Raw genomic sequence first — 9,769 nt, forward strand, 5'->3', positions numbered from 1 at the left:
ATTTGCAAAAGTGCTCCGACGTTTTCGGAGATCTGACACCCACCATCTCGAAGCTAACAGGAGGTCGAGACCTACTACAGCCGGGAGGAACACCGCTTTCCCGGCACATCGTGCCTCGATCTCCCAGTCGGCTTCGAGCTGGCGGCCTCCGAAGAATGCGGCTAAAACTTTTGCGAGATCCCGAGTTTGTTTTGCGAGATCTTGCAAAAGTCCGTCTTAATTTTTTTTTTCTCCCATGTCCCCTGCGGGGCTCCGTAACACCTTAAAGGCCGGTCTGTGAAAATATTGTCTAACATTAAACTGACCCGTGGTGCAAAAGAGGTTGGGGACCGCTGGTCTTAACTAGCAACACTACCAGTCTTAACTAGCCAAAATGCTACCGTTGACGCATCACAGGAACTACGTCCATTTTATACATCTAGTTTATTACAGAAAAGGGTCTTTTTTCTTTGCTTTTTTTGGCTGGGTGGAATGACTTCATTCTCAGACAGTTTTTGAGCAACACATGGTAACGGCAATGCTTTAGGAATTCACAGCACCAGACTGTTTTTAAGCTAAGCTAAGCTAAGCTAAGGGTGTCCAGACTTCATAGGTACAAATGAGCGATCTCAGCTAACTCCCATCAGGAGACTAAATAAGTGAATTTCTGTATTTTCTACAACATTCCTTTAAATTGACTTTCAACGTTAATTAGAACATTCTTAACAAATCAACATAAAAGAGGCGAAAGACAAACTCGCTGTGTACGGCAAAGGTTAAAAACAGTCAGCACTAACTACAGCATGTGATTAGAAATGACTACAAGATTAGAAAGCAAATCCTGTGATCCTCATCAGACTGTGTCTTAATAAACTTTTCCATAATTGGCTACATAGCCAGTGCTGTCAGTGTTTCTGTGAAGCTGTTCTTGTTTACTTTCAGGAGAGGCAAAAACTTTAACAGAGAAATACAAAGAGTGATGATTGATGGACTCGATGCCCTCTGTCCAGGATGCAGCAGTGTGCTTATTTCGACACGTGGACCTCTGCTCTGCAGGGACTTCATCCAGACTGTCAAACTGGGCACGTGTATATATTTTTTTCCACTGTGTGCCCAGCTGGCCTTTTTGTAATTTTTACCCTGAGAAATGAATCTGGGTGGTGGTGCTGTGGTTGACTGAGATTACAGACCTCAGTGCTCCAAACCAAGGGAGGAGACCTGCTGCACCACAGGCTATAGAAAGACGGCAAACCGCAGGCCTGTCATCAGAATATACAGTGAAATGGTGCGCAGCCTCTGGAGGGAAATTAGTGGGGAAAATACTTCTGCAATGCCCTGACTCTAAGAAAACGTTTAAATTATATTTTTAGTTAAGTAAAAGCCGAAAAAAGACGCTAGATTTTCAGTAACGATCCAGACCAGGCTTTAATATTATACAAAAAAATTCCAAAAATTTCTACCATATGGTGACACTGGAACACCAACCAGGGGTGACGGGTATCTGTCACATGATCATCATCCTGATACATAAATAGAAGAAGGAGTGGCTCAGTATAAAAGCAGAACTCTTCACAACTCTTCTAATAAATTTCATTCAAGTTAAAGTAAATAAGTTTGGCCTCATTTGACCTGTTAACAAATAAGTCAGTGTGTACTCTGAGATTTCCTTAGGAGCAACTTTAACATTGAACTCGATACCATGCAGAATGGCCCCATTCTGGACATCATGCTAATTTATATGTTAATGATATGTTGCTATTATCTATGAATTAGTGTTAACATTAAAGTGCATTGTAACTAGTTGCGGTGATTTTTTTCTTATAGGTTAACACGTGTTTATGTAATCATAATCTACTTGGAAGTTCAGTTCAAGGGATATTAAGTAGCAAAAACTGAGAGTATGTCGGTTGTACTTGTGTTTTTTAGTAAGTGCACCAGTTACAGTGCTTCATCAGAAGGCAGAGACTGTAGTGCTTCACAGCTCTGTTTACAAAAAGGACTATTATACAGTTATTTAAGCTATTATAAACACAATATAGCAACATTTATCTCTGTTTTAAATATAATGAGTACATGCATTTTATTTTTCATTATTATTATTACTATTTATTAATTAATTATTATTCTTATCTGGCCTTCAGTCCAGATTGAATTGATTGAAATTCAGTGCATAAGCAGTATATCAAAGCCACTCAGCATTTCCTTGCCCCTCTTCTTCTGCCCAGTTTGGCAGGCACCAGTGCTGGGCGACAGGACCCTAATTCCCATAAAGATTTGGCCTGTTCTGCAGTACTCGGGGCTGCCCATGAATGCGAATGGAGAAGGAGAAGGGAGAGTAACACGAAACTGCATATTCATAAAGACTGAACTCTTTTGGTTGTATTACAAAACTGGATTCTGGCTTTCTCTTTCATTGCTCCATTTTAATTTCCTAAATAACTGACTTGCAAGACTTTTCCAACTTGCAACACGTCACTAAGACCACAGACTAAATTACATTAAGCTATGGTTAAGGTTAATTTAAAGCAATCCCAGCAACACTTAGGATAGACTTTCCCCCCATGAGACTCAACCTCACCTCAGGAAACACGAGCTTCCTTAAAAGGATTCCCTCAGCTGCTAATATATCAGACCTCTTGGCCTGACCACAAGTCTGATCGCTTCCACGCCTCTATATTGCGGGGATTTCGCCTCACGAGAAAACACCGGCAGGGCGACTCACCGGTGACCGCTGAATTCAGTAGTAATTCCTCCGGTGATGAAATCAAGAGGACAGAAATGGGGGGAAAGAGAGGAAAACAAGAAAGAAAAAAGTTGACAGGTCCGATGATCGAAAATAATGTGTCTGACCTTCTGAGGTGCAGATGCGGACGCTGCGCACCTCTGGGCAGAGGGGGAGGTGAACACGGATAGGTGGATGGACGGGTGGATGGAAGAGGAGATCCTGTCCGGGCGGACCGAGCAGCAGCTCTGACGGGGATGAATGAATCCCAAAAACAGAGCCTCAGTGCAAATATATAGAGAGGAGCTGCTGGAGTTCCCGACACTCTGCTGCCTCTGACCGGGCTGATGCTGCGTGCCGCTGCATGAGCACAACGAGGGGGACAGCGGCCTCTGGTGGCGGGGATCAATAACACAGGCTTCGAGATTCTAAAGGGAAATTCCACTATTTTCCAGTTCCTCTCTCATTTCGCCAAACCCCCTAAAGATTTCAAAGATCTCAAAACGTTAAACGATATTCTTCCAAACCGTCTATGTTAGATTTTTTTCCAGTGTTTTGGCGGCATTTAGGCATGTAAACACAGACACTTTTTCACTTTTATTAAACCCTGGCTGACTTTAAAAAGAGCACCACAGAAATGTACAGTGGACTAAAACGTGTTCAGACACAAAAACAAAGTGGGGAGTTTGTCTGTGAAGGTTCAGCCAGTTTCAAGCAACTTAAAACAGTCCAGATGCTTTTCTTTCCAAGCTCCTTAGACAAAAATGTGGAGTTATTTAAAACTTTAGACAATATAAATCATTAAACTGAGAAAAGCAAAATGATACTCGTGAAACTATATGCAGCAGAAAGCAGACAAAGAAAATATATACAGTCTGAGAACATGGCACCAAAACTGTATAGTCCAGTAGAGTCACGCTGCATACATCCAGCAGCCAGTTTATTATGTGTGCCTGTTCAGGTCAAACTGAGCATCACGATGGTGAAGAAAGATGATAGAATGTGTCGTGGCTGTTGATGCCAGACAGGCTGATTCTGCTTGGATTTTCCAGAACAATGATCTCTGTGGTTTACAGAAAATGGTATAAAGAAGTTGAGATATCCAGTGAGCTGTATTTTCCTGGGGGAAAATACCTTCCTGATGCCAAAGGTCAGTGGAGAATGGTCAGACTGCTTTGAGCCAATAGTGAGGCAACAGGAACCATTTGTTACCATCAAGGTGTGCAGAAGAGCAGCTCTAAGTGCACAACACAAAGTAAATGGGCTACAGCAGCAGAAGACCACACCAGGTGTCCTGATCCTCCGGTCCTCTCTAGAGCTCCGTTTGTTTTGGATGTTTTCTCTCCCTCTTCATTCCTCCTCCTGGTCCCTGCCTCAATCTCCACGACTGCTCATCATCACTCACCTGCTGCATGATTGCTCTGCCACTACTTAAAGCCACGGCGGACTGTTGTTCATTGCTGGGTTGTTGTGCTTACCTTCGTTAGTGTAGTTCCAACTCTCTTTGTGAATCTCCGAGTCTCATCGTGATTCCTGGTTTTTCCTTTTTTTTTTTTTTTTTTTTTTTTTTTTGGCCTGTCCCGTTTGGCTCTTTTGCATCAGAATTGTTGTCTAAAGGCAAAGAAAGATGCCCGACGGATTTACTTTACCAAACTGACCATCCCAGCCTTGCCGTAATGGTCCATTTGATTCACCTTTTATTGTTTATTTTATTTTCACTTACTGAATACGGGACAGACTTGACTGGGGGAAAGAAGGGGAGAAAGAAAGAGGGAAAGAGAAACAGCTGAGAAGAGGGACGGGGGAGAAGGGCAAAAGACAAAAACCAACAGAACGGGCAGAGAAAAAAAATGCATATATCAATCACCTGGATCACCTGCTGAGAAAGAAAAAAGAAAACAAGCAGAAGAGAACAAGAGTAATAGAATAAACAACATCACAATGATATATGGGAATATGACAGTAAATACTAAATGTTAAACATTATTGTGCAGCACATAAGATCAACAGAACACAGTGTGCTTTGAGGTAGGAGCCAAAAAGGGTGTAGTTTGTGGGTGTGATCACCCGTGTGTACACCTGTGAGCATGGACGCGCTTGTTTTTTGTTTTTTTAAAAGGTTCCTTCATGTAATGATCTGCTAGAGGGTGTGGGGGGGCCACAGCCCCGTCCTCCAGGGCTTGAAGCAGGTATGGAGGAGATCAAAACTCCAGACATCCAGAGGCCCCCAGAACACAAGAGACCAAGGAAGACCAACAGAGGGGCAGCCGCGCCACTGTCCCGGAAAGAGCTGAGGAGAGTCCCAGATGAGGGCTCACTCAGCAGCCGCGGAGCAGAAGTCAGGGGGAGTTGCAGTGACGCGCCCGTGAGCTCCGCCGGCAGCCAGCTGCGCCTGAGTGACCGAGCCCCAGGCCGAGAGGCCGGGGGCACCCCACCTCCGAAGTGGCCCGAGCGAGCCCCAGGCTCCAGGCCCCGATAAGCGGCCGCCAAGGAGTGAGCCGGTGTGTACCTGGACGCCCATCCCCGGACACAAAGAACCACCAACGCACCGATGTCTGAGGGGGTCCGCCACTGGCAGGGGAAGTGGTGGTAGGGGGAGATAGGCCTCCAAACCTTGGAGGGCCTGAGATGTCCCCAGAGAGGTGGCGCCTGATACCCAACCTGACATATAGACACAGACATACAGGCACACACAGATACAAACATCCATCCCACCCTCATGCTCTCATATGCACTTACTCCACACTCAACCAACGTGGAGACAGACATAAAGAGACGCTGTACACACAATCACACTCCCCAAGCGTACTCTACAAACCGGGTCTAGGTACCCCCGCCCCTGGAGGGGGGAACTGCACCCAGACCCAGGTGGTGTTTCCCTTTTCCCTGCGGTGGGGGGAGGCAGACCGCCCCGACTCCGCAGCAGCAGGAAGGCTCCACACTCCAGACCGCAGTCGGACGGCCAACTCCTCCTCCTAGCCCCCCCGCTCCAGCAGGTCGCAGAGAATGGGGGTGAGAGAAGACTCCAAACCTCCCTCCACCCGCTCATTGTAATGTTGATGCATGTGTGTTCTAAGGTGCATTTAAAACCCAGGAGGGCTTGGAGCTACCTGCCAGAGAGCAGCAGGTAAGCGCATGGTCCCTCCTGCTAGCCCTCAATGTCTACGTGTATTTAAAATTGAGAGGTGGGCAACGATGCCAGGGGTGGGGTGTACACCCTGATGGTACTTTGGACTCCGTGTATTGTGCCCACCCCCAAGATCCTATATGTATGTGTAATGAGAGTGTGAGTAATGTGAATGTCTAAGTTGTGGGATAAAATTGAGGCAGAGGCAGCCAGAAGGGGACAGAGGGGGGGGTAGCCTCCTCTGCACCCTGGTGACATACCCCTACTCCAAGGCCCTGCATGTGTGGGTGGTTGTGGTGGAGCGGGAAGAGGGAGGCAGCTGGAGATGGGGAGGGAAGGAAGGGAGGGGCAAGTGACCTCTCCCTGGGGCCAGCTCCCCCGCTGACCCCAGTAGGCACCCCCATACTCCGCGACCCGCCAGGGAAAGGGGGCCCAGGCCCATCCAGACCGGGCCCAGTGCAGCAGCGCCGCCCGGCCCCACAGAGCCCGGGACAGTCCACCCAACCCCACCACAGAGAAAACTGCACCCACCCCACCATCCACTCATCTTCCAGACTACATAAGACAATAAACACCCAGGCTGAGATCTTCCTCCACCTCTCCTGTATCTCCCCCTCCTGCAGAGGGAGCTCCTGAGGAGAGGAAAGCTCCTGCAAGATGTGACAATCTCCCCCACCAGTTGAAGAGCCCCCCAGGTGGCTCGACGCACCGGCGGCACCCTGCTCCAGGGCTGGGCCCCCATGCACCCACCCGCCCACAACCCCGGCAACACACCAACCAGTGATTCCTGGTTTTTCCTAACGATCCTCAGGATCCCTGCCTGTTTCATGTGGACCCTGCTTGGATGAGTGTCAGTGAGTTTCAGCGTGGGAGTGGATTGAGTACGAGTGAGTCACAGACAGTGTGAAGAGGACTGTGGACGTGGACCCCTGCCCTGGACCTTCCCCTAGATTTCCTGGAGCCCGTGTCCCTTCATCACTGTAATTCAATTCAATTTTATTTATTTAGCACCAAATCACAACAAAAGTCACCTCAAGGCCCTTAAATATGTACATATGTGTATATATTTCACTTGGTGTTGTTGTAAATAAACCTCCCTTTACATGCACAGCTCTGAGTCCCGCATTTAAGTCCTGCCTGACCAGCCGTGACACCAGCCGCATGTTAGCTAACATCAGTCCATCAGACACTTTGATCCACAGCAGAACATTAAGAAAGCAATGAAATTATCCTCACTTTGCTGTGGATGTTATTGACCCACAGAGGGTTGACTCAGTGTACTGCTGCTTGTTAAAACTCTTAATTTGCAACAACCAAAGCACTGTTTTACTATTAGTTTGGGTCGTCATTGTAAAAACAGAAAAAAACTTTCTTGTGTGATACATTATGTCTGCCTGCTTTCATAAAATGCTACTTCAGCTAGTCCTGTATGAGCTCCTTCTTAGGGAGGACAGCGGCCTCTAGTGGCCACAAGTGATAACAAAGGTTCTGAGTTTATAAAGGGGAATCCCTACACCTGTTTCACACACCCTGCCCGGGATGAGGGGCTACAGGCAGTTTTTGGGGCACCGTCCCAGTTTGCTGCTGGTTTCGGGGGGAGCTGGATGTTCTGGTGTGGTCACTGACCCGCTCCCTTGGTTGCTTGGGGTGGCTAGGACCTCCTTGATGGGAGGGGCTCTGCCGGGTGGTTCTTGGGCACCTGTGGCCCTTTGACCCTGTTCTCGGACCAGGGCAGCCAGCCTCTAGCGGGGTCGACTACCTCTGGTCCTCTGGGACTCTCACCCCTTAGCTATGGGAAACCCATCTGGGCCCTTCCTGCTTCTTCTACTGGAATAGATGCGTGGATGACGCAGATGTGTGTTGAGGGCTTTGGATGGCATGTATCATATTCTGAGTGAGTGTTTAGTGTTTTTCCACCTTATTTACTTATAAATAAATAACTAAATAAATACATTTTCAATTACTCTCTCCCCTTTATCTAAATCCCCCTAAAGTTTTCACCCAGCTATACCCAGTGAAACCAACATCAGCAAAAGGGAACTCTAGAAGCCCGAGAAATATCAAGGGCTGAGGGGGGAGCTTGAGAAGATGTGGATGGTGAAGGCAACAGTACTAGTGTGATAACTGCAGCATCGGGGCAGCTACCCCCCAAATTGAGCCAGTGGCTCCAGCAGATCCCAGGAGTGATATCAGAGATCTCTGTCCAGAAGAGCGTAGTCCTGGGAACGGCAAAGATAATGCGCCAGGGCATGTGTATCCAGTACACTTTCCAGCCTAGGTCCCACATGCTACTCCTGGGATATGAGCAAGAGAGACAAAACTGAAGCTATATCAGCTCAGACATCATCTAGATTAACAAGGTTTGTGTCGGAACAATATGAGAACAGCATCCATTCCAAGCCTTGAGTTGGAGCAATACTCGAACAGCATATGGAAGAAGGACATCACCAGACCCTGACACGATTCATGCCTACTGGCTAAAGAAACTACCTGCACTCCATGAGTGTCTGGCAGCACATGCAGCACAACACTACATGCCTTTGCAACTTCAGGTTGGGGGTCTGACTCCCGACCAAGGCGTCTGAATCCAGTAAGGGTCCTTTTAGAGGTTTCAGAAAAACTGGAGAGGACTAAAGGAGAAGTGATGCATATTTATGGGACCCAAACACACTGTATGGCAGCATTTATTGAGAACACCTTGATGGCGATTATTTTATATTGTGTCACAATTAAAGAGGGTTGTTATTAGCTTCCGGAAATCAGCTTTAGTGTCGAAATCTAGTTTTCAGCTAATGTTTTTTTATTGATTTAAAACTTAAACTTCATCTTACTCTGTGTTGAGGGAAAGGGAACTACTGTAATTGTGCCTCTTTTTTGTTCCTGGATATTCATACATACAGAAAAAAAGACTTCAGGGGCATAAATACACATATACCATTGTGAAAATATTCTTTTTAACAAGAGAGAGGACAGTTCTCATAATGCTGGACACAAATGGAGAACTGATTCACTTGAGTCTGTTGGATCAGGAAATGTGACGACGCTGCACTTGTGGTCAACTAGACCACGAGTCACATGCCACTGTTCATCAACAACCCAGCCGTGCATTACAGAAGCACTTACGCCTTACTTAAACCTTTTTTTTAATTGTTTGCATGTTCAAATATTCTGTGTATTTTTGAGTGAACGGACTGTTGATGGCATTCTGTTTATCATTAATTATGATTTTATATCGTAACCATAGTCACGACACTTAACACTTTTCATGTTTGAGATTTGTGAACAGAGATTTGTCCTCACACCATCTTTCACCACCACTGCGGAGCAGCTTTCCGGCCGACTCCACACACACACACACACACACACACACACACACACACACACACACACACACACACACACACACACACACACCTCTCCCTCCAGGCCCGGTGTCACTGAAATGTTTTACCACACCTCCGCCAAAATATTTAACAGAAAATATTCAGAGCAGCACTTTGATACTCACACGTTGGGACTTTGTTTCACTCAGAAACAAAGTCCTATAAATATGTTTTAAAACCCCCACACCTGTACTAATGAAGATGCTGGTGCACAACTACATTTTCTTCCTCTGAGTGGTGATTCCATGCTGCTACATAGGAGAGCAAGGGATCACTGAAGCTGTGTGTGTGTGCGTGCATTAAGGTGTTGAATAAAAATGATTAAATATTAAGATTTTGTCAGTACCCTTATGTCATTGTGTTACAGGACATGTTACAACTAACCCAGACTATGGGGTTAATTGCATCATTTCACTCTTTGTGTTTGAGACCATACCATGCAAGTACTAATTGTATTGCTGAGAAAATAGCTGTACTATTTAACAGCAGAGACATGTAAATAGTTTGCATTACATTTTGCATCCACTACTTTAAAAGAGCTCGAAAGCAACAAATGCC

At 46.3% G+C, this 9,769-nt stretch overlaps 1 protein-coding gene across 1 annotated transcript in view; it reads right to left on the reverse strand.

Moving 5' to 3' along the window:
* rerg (RAS-like, estrogen-regulated, growth inhibitor) overlaps positions 1 to 3,049 on the reverse strand; it is a 49,923-nt gene extending 46,874 nt beyond the window's left edge. Inside the window, exon 1 of the mRNA XM_082511871.1 lies at positions 2,830 to 3,049. The gene's annotated coding sequence lies outside the window, so the exon portion shown is untranslated. The remainder of the gene's footprint in view (positions 1 to 2,829) is intronic.
* Positions 3,050 to 9,769: the final 6,720 nt, after the last annotated feature.

This window comes from Aulonocara stuartgranti, assembly GCF_965226115.1.
Source record: "Aulonocara stuartgranti genome assembly, chromosome: 17".
NCBI classification, from domain to species: domain Eukaryota; kingdom Metazoa; phylum Chordata; class Actinopteri; order Cichliformes; family Cichlidae; genus Aulonocara; species Aulonocara stuartgranti.